Source organism: Sceloporus occidentalis, unplaced genomic scaffold, assembly GCF_023333645.1.
Source record: "Sceloporus occidentalis isolate IW3139 unplaced genomic scaffold, rSceOcc1.0.p SCAF_1, whole genome shotgun sequence".
Classification (NCBI taxonomy): Eukaryota; Metazoa; Chordata; class Lepidosauria; order Squamata; family Phrynosomatidae; genus Sceloporus; species Sceloporus occidentalis.
Genome location: NW_028316981.1, coordinates 144,100,094 through 144,115,337, shown reverse-complemented (window position 1 = coordinate 144,115,337; position 15,244 = coordinate 144,100,094). Strand labels below are relative to the sequence as shown.

The following is a 15,244-nucleotide window of genomic DNA, read 5'->3' as shown; positions in this document are numbered from 1 at the left end:
TCCTATTTTTAAAACCTCAGTTTCTAGTAATTTTCATCTCTATCAGAAGCAAGTCCATTGTAAAATTAAGGAATCTTTCCTACTCAAGAATAAGCCACCCAGAAACTTTCAGACTGCAACAGGGAAACAATTTATTGCTGCTAGAAATACAGTATTTGTTTCTTCCCCTTGCCAGTAAAAATCCTATTAAATTCATGGGGTCACCATAAGTTGACAGGAAACATGAAGGAAATCACAAAAGACACGTGCCTTGATAGAAGTCTCCTCCCCCCCCTTTTTTTTTTTTTTTTTTTTGCAAATAAGGGCATTTGTTTTGTCTTTGGTTTCCATAAACAGAGAATGTGGTACCACAGAATGCTTCTCCTGGCAAAGTGAACCTGGGAACCTGGGCCACATCTCAGCATCACAACCAAATGTCTCTGCATGTTTGTAACCATGGGTCTGGTAGAAAACCCATGTAAAAGTATCCAAGGATAAATCTGTAAGGAAAGCTATGGACATGGGGACCTCAGATCGTTCATTCTTCATTTCCCTATACAGGACCAAATAAATGGAAGTTTGGTTATTCACAGAGAGGAAAATACCCCTGATGGTAACTGAATTGGTTGCAGATATGCAAAGTGCATATGATGAAGCTTCTGTGTTTGTTCAGAGGACTACCTCTACTTGTTTGCCACATTTGTTGCTAAGGTGGCTATTGGTGGCAACAAGATGAACTGCAAACTGGTTCACATGCATTTACCACTGGTATCCATTATTATTATTATTATTATTATTATTAAACTTTATTTCTAAAGTGCTGTAATTATACACAGTGCTGTACAAAGTCGGTAAAATTAAAAAGTATATAAAAGCCTGCCCAAGGCGTACATTCTAAGATAACAATAAAAGAGGAATAGATAAAATTACCATATAGAAAAGAAAAAACAAATTAAAAACATCAAATATAAAACAAATCACATCAAATATTATCAGACAGCCAGATGACAATCACAAACTCCCTGAGAATTCTTCCCTAAACAATATGGTTTTCAGCTCAGCCTTAAAGCTGGTTAGGGAAGTGATGAGCCGTGCATGCAGAGGAAGAAGGTTCCAGGAATGAGGGGCAGCAAGAGAGAAGGGACGGATCTGGGATGGGGCAGAGAAGATCCTGGGTTGAGAGAGGAGACTTTGGCTACCAGAGCGGAGAGTGCGAGTAGGGATGTAGGGAGAGAGAAGATCAGTTAAATAAAGAGGGGCCAGCCCATGAAGGGCTTTAAAGGTGAGCAGCAAAAGTTTGTACCTGATGCGGAAAGGAAAAGGGAGCCAGTGAAGGGAGGACAACAGAGGGGGGTTAGTCTTTGAAGTAAGATATGATTTTGAAGCAATTCTGTGGAGGGAGGGGGATTCTTCCATTTTGCATTGGTGAAGCCCATTCATCAATAACAATAATAACAATTATCTCATCAACAAGCTCAGATAAAGGCAAGGAAGAAGACTTTGGGTCTCTTTGTAGAAAGGCAGCCTTGGTTCCCTTTACTGATCTTAATAGATTAGAAAATTGGCCAAAACTAACAAAATGAATTTCAATGGGGAAAAATGTAAGGTACTACATAGGCAATAAAATAAAATAAAATAAAATGCATAGATATAGGATGGGGGACACCTGAACTGACAACAGTACACGTGAAAGGGTTCTAAGATTCCTAGTAGACCATAAGTTGAACATGAGTCAACAGTGTGATGTGGCAACTAAAAAAGCCAATGCGATTCTAAGCTGCATCAACAGAAGTACAGTGCCTAGACTGCGGAAAGTAATATAGTAGTACCACTCTATTCTGCTTGGGTCAGGCCTCACCTGGAATACTGTGTCCAGTTCTGGGCACCACAATTCAAAAAGGACAAGTGGGAGTGTGTCCAAAGGAGGGCAACCAAAATGGTGAAATATCTGAAAACCATGCCTTAAGGAGCTGGGTTAAGATACTTAAGGAGCTGAGACTTAGGGAGCTGTGTATATTCAGCCTGGAGAAGAGAAAGTTAAGAGATCATATGATAGCCCTGTTTAAATATGTGAAGGAATGTCGTAGTGAGGATGGAGCAAGACTTTCTGCAGCTCCAGAGACTAGAATCCAGAGCAATGAATTCAAACTATAGGAAAAGAGATTCCACCTCAACATTAGGAACAACTTCCTGGCAGAAAAAGCTGTTTGACAGTGGAACACACTCCCTTGGAAAGTGGGGTTTTTGTAGATTTTCCCCCCTAAAAATTCCTGGAATGCAAAAGGACAAATAAAAATAAAAATAAAATCTCAGAGCAGTTGACTATTTTCCCCACAGGCTGTCTCAATATGTTTCACACTGAGGATGAGAATATCTGAAAACATTTTTTATATTCCCTACAGGTTCTTGATCTCTGGTCCTCTAAAAACATGAGTATTAAACATCCAATAATACTCTCGCCTGCATAGATTTAACAACAACAACAAGAAAATATATTTTAGCTAGAAAACAGAGCCATGCAGGGGTATCCAGATAGTATGCTGACATTAATTGTTTATCAGTTCTCCTTGTTTATCAGTTCAAAATGGAATTGCCACACATGGGTGAAGGTTACCTTCAGGATCACCTCCTCCCATACAATCCACCCCATACATTCAGGTCATCTGGCGGACATTAACTCCAGTCAGCCAGGACTAGGTTGGCAACTGTCAGCCAGAGGACTTTTTATTCAGCCACCCCTAGATTGTGGAATGACCTGCCAGAAGAGATTGAACAGCTGAATATGCTGTCTGAATTTAAAAGAGCATTAAAGATTAGTCTCTTCCAACAGGCTACTCAAGATCATTTTTAAGCTGTGAATTTTAAATTATGTATTTTAGAGATGGATTGTTTCAAAACGTGCACATCTTATTTGTCCTTTTAAACTGATGTGTATTTTAACCAATGTGTTTTAACTGATGTTGTCTGTTTGTTAATTGTTGTTGTCCCCTGCCTCGATCCATGGGGAGAGGCGAGTAACAAACAAATAATAATAATAATAAATCATTGACAGGCTAGATTAAGTTTAAACTCAGTTTAAACACAGGGATGAAAATTATAGAAGCCCCAGACAATGCTTTTATAAGGAATATTACTTGATCACTTTTCTGGATCTTTTTTAAAATTATTTTTTGCATTTTAGGAATAATCTTAAACCCACTATTAGTTCTTTCAGGTTTGAGTGGTTCCAAGGCAGACTGCCTTCTGATGGAACCCCCTGTTTCCTGCTGAGTCAAGGTGGGCCACAGAGCTCTTACAGCAGCATTCAGCTCCTTATTAGGAATCATTTTGTGTTACATAGGCCTCATAAAGACTGCCAAAATAAAGCTGCTTCGGGTCACTTTGGAGGTATGCTGTTTAAATGATGCATGCTTCCTAAGAGTTTGAAAGCTGCACCAAAGCTGCACTCCAGTACTTAGGACTGGATCGTGGCTTTGGCACATCTTCCAGACTCTTAGGACGCATGCATAATTTAAAGAGCTTACCACCAAAGTGACCCAATGCAGCTTTATTATGGCCTGTCTGTATGGAGCCATAATTCCTTAAATGTAATCACTCAGACTCTACTCAGGCACTACCAAATGTGGTTGAAATAGACATACAAAGGGGGCAAATAAACCTCTCCACTGTCATTTCTATTATCCTCTGGGTGTGAAGGGGGGACCCTGTCAAGACAACCTCTGCTATTCATGAAGGTTTCAACACAGTTCAGAACTTCAGTCTTTCAGGGTTTCAAATCATGTGAAGAATCATCAATGGGAGGCTGTGACAAATCAGGTGCAGATATCTTAGCAACTGCTCAAAGAAATCCAGAGTTGATATAGATCCTGGCTCCTCCATGCTCAGATACTGACTGTGGCCTAGAATACCTGGGGCAGGCATAAAGGGCTGCCAATGAAATCTTCTTGTAGGCAAGATGAGATCTCAACAGGACATGTTCTCCTGTTATTTTGAAACACCTTCTCCACATAGGCAATGCCTTATTCTCTTCCTCTCCTCTCCTCAAATACATCTTCTCCTCTCTTTCTGATATAATTTCAGCTATTACTTTAAGGAAGAAGACACTCTTGTTTCAATTGTTTTGTTATGCTGCTATTGATTTTTAAATTCATTTTCATACATGTCTTGGCTTAACTGTGAATTGTTTTAATTCATTTTTATTTTAGCTGAAAAGTGGTCTATAAATACAGGAATAAATAAATAAAAATGAAACAAAGCACTGAAACGTTAACTTCAAACAAAAATTCAAGTATAAGATGGAAATGGCAATATCCACTACAATAGCATAGAGAGAAGATACTCATATCCTGCCCAAATCCTGGATTCCCTAAACCAATACAATAGTCAGGATTTTTAAGGACTAAATTTCAAAGTGGGTTGGAGAGGCTGAGGACCCAATCTTCTGTTCTTGAATGTTCACCCTGTGTCACAGAATACATGCAAAGTAGTAGATGCCCAGCATTTAGTGAAGTTCAACAGCACTGTTGAAAACAGAATGCAGAATCCTTGATTCAAATAGAAAATATCAGTCCCCTCCCAGAAAGAACAGACCAATTTTCTCAGATCACCCTCTATCTAATGGCAGCCCTCCTACAAAGGGAATCATATTTGTTCTGCAATAAGTCACAGAAACTAAAGAAATGTGTAGAGGCCTGAACAATTTCATGAGTATTTTCTCCTAAAATACTCTAGCACAGTGGTTATAAACACATGGCCCTACAAATGTTTTGCACTTCAACTTCTAGAAGCCCCAGCCAGCTTCCACAATGAACAGGGATCCTGGGAGCTGAAGTTTAAAACTCTCGGAGGTTGAGAACTACTGCTTTAGAGCAAAGGACCTTAGTGGTCACTCTGCTTCAATACAGTGGCACAATTCCTTGAATTCCTTTCAAATGCTTATAGTCCTTAATAATAAAGAATTCACACATTGATGGTAGTAGCACAAGAGGATTTCTTGTCTCTCTTCACACTGCCAAAATTAAGAAAAGGATGTTAGGTATGACCTGAAAAATCTCTTTGGGGCAGAAAGGGAAAGAAAGAGATGTTCACTTTAGGTTTAGACCATTTTAGGACAATCATTATTCATATTCTAGTGAGTGAGCATACATTTGTCTGACATAACAAAGCACCCAACTCTGATGACCATCTCAGGTATAAAAAGCTAAGTACAGATACTGGAACAATACTGTTCATACCAGCTAAGGCCAGTCATTACCTCTTAGCCCAGGGTGGACAAAGTGAAGCCCCATGGTCCCCAGACCTTCCCTGGGCCCCCCAAGGGCAAAAAAGCATATTTTGCTCCAATATGACTAAAAATGTTCACTAGGGGATGTAGAGTGTATTTCCACATGACTGGAGCCCTTGCCTGCCCGCCTAAGAGTGAAAACAATTTTTAATTTTTTTTAACCCCAAATACCCTCTGGGGACCCAGGAATCAAAAGACATGCTCTCCCATGTCATAAGAACATGTTTGGGCCTTTTTTGTGTTTGGGAACAGGTGCAGCTCTCCAAGCTCTCTTAGAGGGCTTCCACAGTTGCCCACCGCTTACCCTATCTCCTAAATGTGTTGTGAGAGGAAAATGGGAGGTGAAACCATGTATGGTATATTAAACTCAAGGATTATAATTTCATTATCCAAGCATAGAGGCCAATGGGAAACCTGTGCTGAAGCACGTATCATTCAAGCCAGAGAGGACAAAGTAAAGTGGGTTTTTTTCATCATTCATTTTCAGCAGTAATTGTGATTTGGAAGCAGATGAGGCCCAGGCCTTTTAGTCAGACCTTTCTTCCTTATACCTCTCACCCTATTTTGTGTATTTTGTGCATGAAATTGTGATGAATACTGAGTACACTGTGACATATGCTGCAGGCATAAGCATCCTAGCTTTCTAGCATCTAGCTTCAACATCCCATAGCTACATTTACAAAAGTGATGGCTAATCACTAAAGGCAAAGAAATAAAATTTCCAAGTAAAATAAAGCTTTTTCATTAACTGATACAGAAGCCCAATGAAATGAAACAATCCTTTGACTTTGTTATAAATCGAGTTAAATCAACCTAACAAAACAGAAGGTTTTGTGACTATCCTAATGCATTCAACTTGAAAATCTGTTCATTTCATTTCCATTGAAAATCTGTTCAAGAAATGGAAAGTCAAATCTGATTAACAAAGCAAAAAAATGTAATTTATTATCAGCACTTTTTATCACCCAACCCTTTCAACAAACATCTAAATTTTCTTTCCATGTTTCATTCAGAACATAAAATCAATCCATAAACTTTATTGTTAATACAGTTATTTATAACAAACATAATTTATAGATAGATAACTGTTATGGTTCGATAAAATAACCACCCCAGAAAATCAACATCATTATTCATCAAAGTAAAAGTCAGCTTTCTTTTAATGAGCATAATCTTTGCTACCATTTGGTGCTACAGCAACTGCAAAGGGGGAAACCTTAAGGAGCTTCACTTCTGCTGTCATTATTTGATGAACATAGTGGCGGGATACAAACGGGCAGGGGAAGACGTCTTGGAGGTGTATTCTGCTGAATACGGAGCCTCCAGACCGCCCACCCCGGGGGCGTGGCTCAGGAGATGGGGCTTCCACATGGGGGGCAGTGAAGACGCCTCACCTGGGGCCGTTTCTGACCCGCAGTTTCCAAACCACCGCCTCGGAGGACGCTGCAAAGAGAGAGGCAGCTTCCTCACGGGCGGCCAAAAACGGGGCTTTTTTTTTCCTTTGCCGGCTGGCGGATGCGCAGCTGTGCAGCTGCAGCGCTAAGCAGCGGCGGCAGAAAGCCTATGTGCACATTTAAAGTGCCCAAGCCCCTTTAAAACTTTTTCCCCCGCTCTGCCCAAGAACAATGGTGGTCTCCTGCCAGCTGGTGATCAGCTGGTGTTGGCATCCTTGTCCTCTTGCACTTTGCCAGTGTCACCAGCATCATGGATGCCTCCTCTACTTTGGTCCCCGCGCTCTTGCTGAATCTGCAATGCACAGCCACAGCTGTCGTCGCTGCCACCACTGTCCCCCTGCCATCCCCCATCACCTCCCTTGTATATATGTAAATATTTACAGTTTTAGCGGTTTTTATTGTTAGGTGAAAATGGCACAGGAATGTGTGTAGGGGCTCACTTTAAAGTCCAAACTTTCCAAGCAGCGCATGCGTACATGTTGCTCTAGGGTTAGGGTTAGTGTTAGGGTTAGGGTTACAAGTCTTAAAATGCGCTGCAGCTGTGCTGCAGCTTCCACACCTGCATGGCAGCTGACGCTGCAATTAAAGCCTGACTGCAAACTGCACATGTTCCAGGACCCCGACTCATTATGCGACGCAGCAGACACGGAGCTTTTAAATGGGCAACTTAAATTAGCGGCGTAGCAATTCTGGCATACCGGTGCAGCAGCTTACAGACGGAGCTGCGCAGCTGCGCATCAAACGGAAAAGAAGCGGAGAAAAGCAGCACCTTTTTAATGCCGCTTCTTCCCGCTTGGGGCGTGCGGGGGGCATGTTCATGGCAGCATTCAGGTAAGGCCCGTCTGAAGGCTCTACCTTCATGACGTCATGAATACACCCCTTTTCGCCCGTCTGTATCCCGCCATAATGTACTTTTGTGATCCTCAGATTTTTAAAATGTTAAGATGATAATAGTAGAATCTGCGAGACTCAAGCATGCATTCTTGTGATTTGTAACTAGTATCATAAACTGCTCTTCTGTTCTAATGTATACAAAATCTTAAGCATGTGACATGACAACTTATAAGTACTGACTAAAACAACATAAAAGAGGGAAAGGACCAACACCATAGCCAATTTGCTTAAAATAAGGCATTGGATTGCAGAATAAGGTCATTAGGAGGGGCATGGCAAATCAGTCTACAGCTTGTAGGGCTCATCTGCACTGGCAAGAATACTCTGGACTTATCCTGGAGTATTCTGACCCCAAAGATGCCCCAATTCCCCCTGTTATTTCTGCACTCCTCCGTGACACCTGATGGTTGTCTCCACACATGCCCCTCTGTGCCACCACTGTTGGTTTGAGTCACACTCTCTGAAATGAGAAATGAGGCTAGGCAACTTGTTGGAATTACATGTGCCAGCGGCCCTGGATGGCACAGCAGGATGTGTGTGCAGACAGCGATCTTGTGTCACTACAGAGTGCTCCGGATTTCCTTTATGAGCCAAAGGAAAAGGTAAGTTTTAAAGATTGATTTAGGCAAGGATAGGGTGGATTCAGTGCAGAACTGGCCTTCCCTCATGAAGGCAGTCTAATTCAGGATTTGGTGCTGCGTTGTGTAGACAGGTTGTGATGAGGGTGGGGAAAAATGTATTTAAATGTGAGGGGGAGAGGTGAGATGTGGAAGGCACTAAGGAGTGTGAAACAACCCTCTGCTAGCTTGAACAGCACATTGGCTTTTACCAATTAAATCTGACTTACCAGCATTATAAGTAAAGGTTAAGAAGACACAGCATTAATAGAAAATTACAGTACACTACAGGTTTTCAAAGACATACCATCAGTATCATAACACCTGGATCTTAAAAAAGCTGTATCAAGACAGATCTCTTCCAGCAGGCCTTTCCTGAATAAAAGTGCCTGGCCACAGAATGACTGCCCCCCACATCATGTATCAGCCCACCACTCTGTCCTCACTGTATTTTTATTGTGTTTTAATAGATGTTTTAATTGTAATTTGTTTAATCCTGTTTTAAGGGGGGGAATTTGGGACATAAATTTGTAAATGTGGATTTTAACGTGTTGTAAGCCACTTTGATTGTCCTGTCACAGAAAAGCGGGATATAAATAAAAGTTTTATTATTATTATTTATTAAATATTATCCTGGGTTCATCTGCTTAAATTACTACTGCAGCAGCATTACATTTCCAGCTAGCATGGCAAAGGGTCACATCCCATCTGTTATGTTTCTTTCTAGAAGCAGCCCATAAGTAGTGTGGTGATAGCAAACCATTCATTTCAGCACTTTGCTCCCGCTTTCTTTATTCTTTACAGCTATAGGTTCAACCATGCAATACACATCATACAATGTGCAGCTGAACCTTTAATTGATACATAAAGAGTTATGAAAAGTACTGCTAACAGAAACTAAAAGGTATGAGGGATCACCCACAGAATGAGACATGCCACCACCCACAACTCCGTTTAATCAGCGTTTTTACAAAAGGGGAACAACTTTGAGATTTTACATTTGCATCTTGTTAAGTGTTATTTGTGGTAGGCCTGCAACATTTTAATTCATTTCAGTTCCTTGCCATAACAACTGCCTGAAGCACTAAGATTAGCCAGAATAAATACAGTCTGATTAAATGCATAATTAATGTTCCATTAAAAATGGCTTGTAGGAATTTGAATTAGCAAGTTCTACTCCATCATTTGGCATCTCCAATCTAGATCCATTTGTTTTACTTGCTCCTGCCTTGGAGCAAATTCACACACCTTCACTTCAACTCCAGGACCCAGTAAGCACAAAGTAAGCACATCAGATGGAGTGCTATTTTTCTCACATTTTATTGAGCTACAAGGATCATTGTTTGAAACAAAAGGGTGATTCTTTGCCAGGAGTTTGAATCACTTTCCGTAATAACAAAGCAGCTTCATAAAAACGTAAAGCACTAATGTCTCAAGGGGAGAAGGCAGGCAAATAGCAGAACCACATGTGGCTCATGAAGGAAATGATCACCTGTTGTGAGTACAGTACCACTTTCCATTTGGTATCGGTTCAAAAGAAAATTCTCTGTGTTTCCCTTTACTAAGATATACACAATTCTCTCTGCACCTCCCCTGCCAAATTACTAAGGCTTTCTGTCTTATCTAATATTTGAAGTGGAAAGAACTCACAATATTTGTTTTAAATTAATGTGAGAGAAGTCAAAAGTGACAGATTCATCCATCCACATCCAGGACTGTGAGTGATTAGTTCAATATTCACAAAAATGTATATTCAGACATATTTAGTGCCAAACATCTCTCTTTTTTCCCCCCAGAGAGGTTCCTTATCTAGCAGATACAACAGGGCCCTTTCCATGCTGGGAACAACTGTATGTACTCAATTTGCCCAATGTAAATGGGGAGAATTTCAGTTAACCTTTGAAGAATTTATGAACATTTGCAAACATCATATTTAGGACAGAAAGTAGAAAAAAATCAAAGGCTGGAGAGAGCAAGACGGCAAAACAGATTTCATTATCTCTCATATTTATCAAAGGGCAAATGGCTTCCTAAGCTAAGCACTGTCTTCTTTCCTGTATGAAAAGTCAATGTAGCACCAGGTGCACTGCAGGACTAAGCAAAGTGGAATTAATTTTATACTGTCTGAAAGTAATGGTAGAGTAGCATCTATATGAATGTCCCCATTTGCTACTGAAACAGTTGGCATGGGGTTATTAAAAGAACCAAAGCAATTGAGAGTGCCTCTATAAGAGCAGGAACCTGGCAAAGAAGTGATCAACACAAATCTCAGCATTCAGCTGAACTTACACTAGTCATCCAAAAAGCTGTCTTGGCCAGCTGCCTGTCCCTGGAGCTCACCTGGTGTTCTGCTCACAGAAACTGTGTGTCATTTCCAATTTCTTAAAACCATTTCAGACCTGGTGCTAATGAGAACATGCAGCTTTCCAGAACGCCTGCCTACATTTGCAAGGAAATTAAGCTACCTGATGGCAGTGAGTTAAGGCTTAAAAAACCAAGGCATACAATGTCACACCTCAAGAGTATAAGGTAAACTTTACACTGGTGTAACTTGAATAATGGAGGTTGTCGGGAGTAATATCCAAAGAAAATAGTTGGAAGTGCAACTAGAGGGCAAGCTATGTTAAAATGTAATATTGTTTTCTCCAGTACTATTTCTTTATCTCTTTCCTCCCTCATCATTCTCATTCTCAGCAAATGTAAAGCACTGAGTAGCAGGATCACAGTGTTCTCCCAAAGTATTATCAGTAATCTGCATGGTACCTTCCTTGAATTGAACTGCTTTTGTGCTGCACAGCATTATTCTATCAAGGTGCAGTGTCATCCATTAAAAAAATCTAAAGGCTGCAAAGAATACCCCCCCCCCCCTAAAATCTCCATCCACAAGAGGTAGATTTCCACATAGTGGCTCTTTAGGTGTTTAGCTCACTTGCTGGGGAGATCTGCAATTATACAGATTGCAAGCAAGATCTGTGTGCATTAGCTTTTCAGTCTGTGAAAGGGTGTTTTGTGGGGTGGGGTGGCCAAGAGTGAGGCTCAACAGCCTTCTTGATCACAGCCAACCTTGATCCATGAAAGCTCTCAGTGTATCCTAAAGTGTAAAGGCATTCCTAGTGTATTAAATGTAGCTCAAAGAGAAGACAAAGGTGGAATTCTAGCAATCAGGAGACTATGGACTGCAGGATAAAAATAAACTCTCCAATCACTGACCTGAAATATCAGTTCATAAGGTGCTGTTCTCTCACACCATTGGCAACATTATAGGAAAGAAAAAGCACATTAATGCAGTAACCTTTAACGCAAAGGAGATCATTCCTGGGTTCTCTGTAATTGTCTCAATAGGAACATTAAAAGGTTAGATAGGATTTTTCAAGACCTTTCTCCAGCAACAGTGTGATTATTGTTATTTCTACCAAGTTAGGGAGCAGGGAGAGGCACTTTGTTTTCTCCCTTGCAAAAGGTCTCTCTCTCTCTCTCTCTTTTCCCATCTACTTTTTGGCCTTGAATGACCATAAAAATAATTCGCTGCTGTCCAGCTGACAAAGCAGCAGGATGGCAAGCCACAAAGGTACACCAACTCTCCCTCCATCCCTATTTGAAGTCAAGCCTTTTGGCAGTTTCACAGGAGGGATGAAGTCCAATTACAGATTCTATTTCCAATACAAGTGACCTTCCACAGTTAGAAACTGAGATTCACCTTTTAAACCATTTGCTCCTTGAGTTTAGCACCCATGCTGTCGCCACCCAACCCCCCCATCCAAACAGTAGGTGGTGCTTCCACAACAGGTTACAAATAACATACTTCATTGTCTGTAAAGACTAACCAGGAGTCCTTTTTCTCTACATAATTATAGCTCTTCGCAATACCATTATAGCTATGGGTCCAACCTGTGGAATCTTGCAATTTGCAGTTTTGGGGAGGAGCCTTTAGAATAATAGAATCAGAGAGTTGGAAGAGACCTCAAGGGCCGTCATCCAGTCCAATACCCTGCCATGCAGGAAGATACAACCAAAGCAACTCCCGAATGATGGCCTGTTTAAAAACCTCCAAACAAGGAGACTCCACTCCATTCCAGTCTCTTCAGAGGGATACAGCCTGCTCAAAAACTCTACTGGGAAACTTATTGATCTACATTAAAACACTAAAGGAAAATAATCTGTATTCAAACACTCAATCCACATTAACATGCTATATGTGAATAACTTTCATTGTAACTATACAGACGTGCAGTGTGGAGAGGTAAAAGTGTGTAGATGTGGATGTATCTCAAGCGTAGGAAACTGCCAGGAGTGTATAAATCACATTATCCCTCTCCACACACCCTACCCCAGATAGTGTTTTTAATTTTTAATTTTTGTTTTATTAATTTCTTTCATTCTTTTGTTCTTTTGCTAAAAATGAGTTACCACTTTTGTCATGTGGGGAATGGAAGGGGACATTTCAGGCCCAGGAGAGGCTTTGTTCAAGAAGCAAACAAGCAGGTGATTTAAAGTTTTCTTTTTTGTTGGAAGGAAGCCTCTCCTAAGCCTCAAATTGTCTGAGGACAGTGTATAACTATAGTGAAATTGCGTTATATAAGAAAATACATTTAGAAAAAATATTTTTTTTAAAAAAAATTAAAAACCGGGATTCTTGAGAAGGCATAGAAGCCTCAAAATTGGCCTTGGAGGGATGCATGTGGCCCGTAGGTAACATTTTCCACACTCCACCCAGATACACACACACACACACACACTTTTAATAACTATATTTTATAACCTTGCTGAATAGATTTCTGAAGAGGAATGCAAATTTGGTTATTTTGCTCTTGTGTGGAAGCATGAAAGCACATTTTCTTCCCACTCAGTTATAAGGGTATGTTGCCATATTTTGCACATCAGGACTTTTTGTGAAAATTTCACAACAGAGATTTTGCTGGGGGAAAAATTGCTTTGGCATGTAAAAAGGTTTTTCTTATGCAAAACATTCTATTTGATATTTTGTGCAACAAAAGCCTTATCGTACAATGTTTTGTGCGAAAATGCATAGTAGCAGTGGTTTACAAAAAAATTGTTTTTAAAGTTTTCATCAAAAGCCCTGAAATACCAAACCAAACAAAGCAAAACTCAACCCCATTTCATGGCAGTTGAAATTTTTTTGATGTGATATCTCACCAGGCTGTGATTCCCTTTCATCACAACGAACAAGAGGCACTGCCAATTGATGAACACATGAGACACATGATCAGAGTAACTTAGAAAAAGAAGCACCTGTCCTGATGATGGAGATCCAATGTTTTGCCCTTTTATTAGATGACTGTCATAACTGCAATATTCTAACTGCAAGGGTTTAATCAGAAGAGTGCATTACCCCCCTACCCAGTGACATACAGGATTCTTATTTCCTCAAAAGACCTATGGTTCTCTTCAGATTTTATGCAGCAGCAGTGTTACATGGTTGTTTAATTGGGATTTGTTAAGTAAACACATAATAGCTGAGATCCTGTATTTCAGGGCATGACAAAGAAGTTCAGTGCTACATTATTCCTCTCAAACCCCATCTCCCAAACCCATTATTTAGCCCACAGCCATTCAGTTGCTGATGGAGAGCCGAGGTGAAGCATCGGGCTATACCTCCACAGCAAGACACAGACTGATGACATAATCTCCTGAGCATTACTGGGGTCTTTTGGAGGTCTCTGCAAATGTTGCAATAATTCTGCATCAGGCTATAGGGAAATAGCCAGACATTTCTCCTGTCCCACCCCCCTGTCCACCAGCCACTGGATGGCCACTGAGGGGGGCTACTATGTCAAACAGTGAGTCCTGATTAGCTGTTACAGAGGAAGGAAGAGAATACCAACTTCTATGGCAATAAAGAAGACATATGCAAGCATACTTTGTACTTACACTAGCTTAAGTGTATGACAGTCAATGCATGGAGGAAAGCAACCATCTTCATCTATGTAATGAATATGCTACCACTCGGTGAAGGTTTTTATGCTAACAACCGTGGTTTCAGTTAATAGCTGATCCTTTGATTTATAGGATGCAGAAATGAACATTTCAGCAAAGAAAGCAGAAGCTGATACAACCCAAGAATCTTTCAGAAACGTTTCAGTGCTTCGTCCCACTTTCTGTGCCATTAGAATCACAAAGTGTCTCGGGACAATCTGTTTCTTATTCATTAGCTTAAGCTACTGTTTTTCTCTCTTGAATCAATTGCTGCTTAGACTCTGCTAATCAAGAAACTCACACTGCATTGCTTTCCAAGCACTACCGAGCATCACTTCTCGTTATTTTCATACAATTCGTTTGGAGAGTTGAAAACCTTTGCTTATAAAATACCTTTCTGTTCAAAGGGAATGTAAAGGTAAAGTGAGCAAGGAAGAGAAACATAATCTCTTCTTTAGAGGGAAGAATTTACATATTCATACAGCCGTTTTGCCCGTATTTTCTTGCCGGCATAAATATATCCAATGCAGGCATTCTTAAACAATCCCCACCCCCTCAAAGGCTCCTAAAACATTTAAACTTATGGGAATGTCACACCTGATATATGCAGTTCTCTCCTTTCCCCTTTTAAATGCATTATTACTCAAAGAAGAGTATTTTGTTTTGTTTTGTTTTAAAAAAATCAGACATAAACAGCTCAATTTAAATAATTTTAAATTGCACATTTCATCTTCTATATTTCTATCATTTTCTACAGAAAGGTGAAGTCCTTAAATGGTGGCAGAGGTAGTAAAACATACTGAATTTAATTAAATAGTAATGTCATACTAGATTTAGTACATTTGTTTGCTTCCTTATATCTGGTGGGGATACAAACTTCCATTACATTATTAACTTGATTGAGCAAATCTGAAATCTGATTTAAGCTATAATTTTGATAACACTCATGCAAGTAACGAGTTGTATCAATTTCAAGAGATTATAAATTCAGATGAAAAGACTCAAATGGGATCATCATGAGAAAAACAAAGTTTCCTAAAATTGGAAAGTAATCTTCCAGGAGTTGTCCAAATCTTTCAATA

At 40.1% G+C, this 15,244-nt stretch overlaps 1 protein-coding gene across 1 annotated transcript in view; it reads right to left on the bottom strand.

The window, feature by feature from the left end:
- LOC149322354 (zinc transporter ZIP11-like) overlaps positions 1-15,244 on the bottom strand; it is a 410,913-nt gene that overhangs the window by 158,955 nt on the left and 236,714 nt on the right. The window lies entirely within an intron of this gene.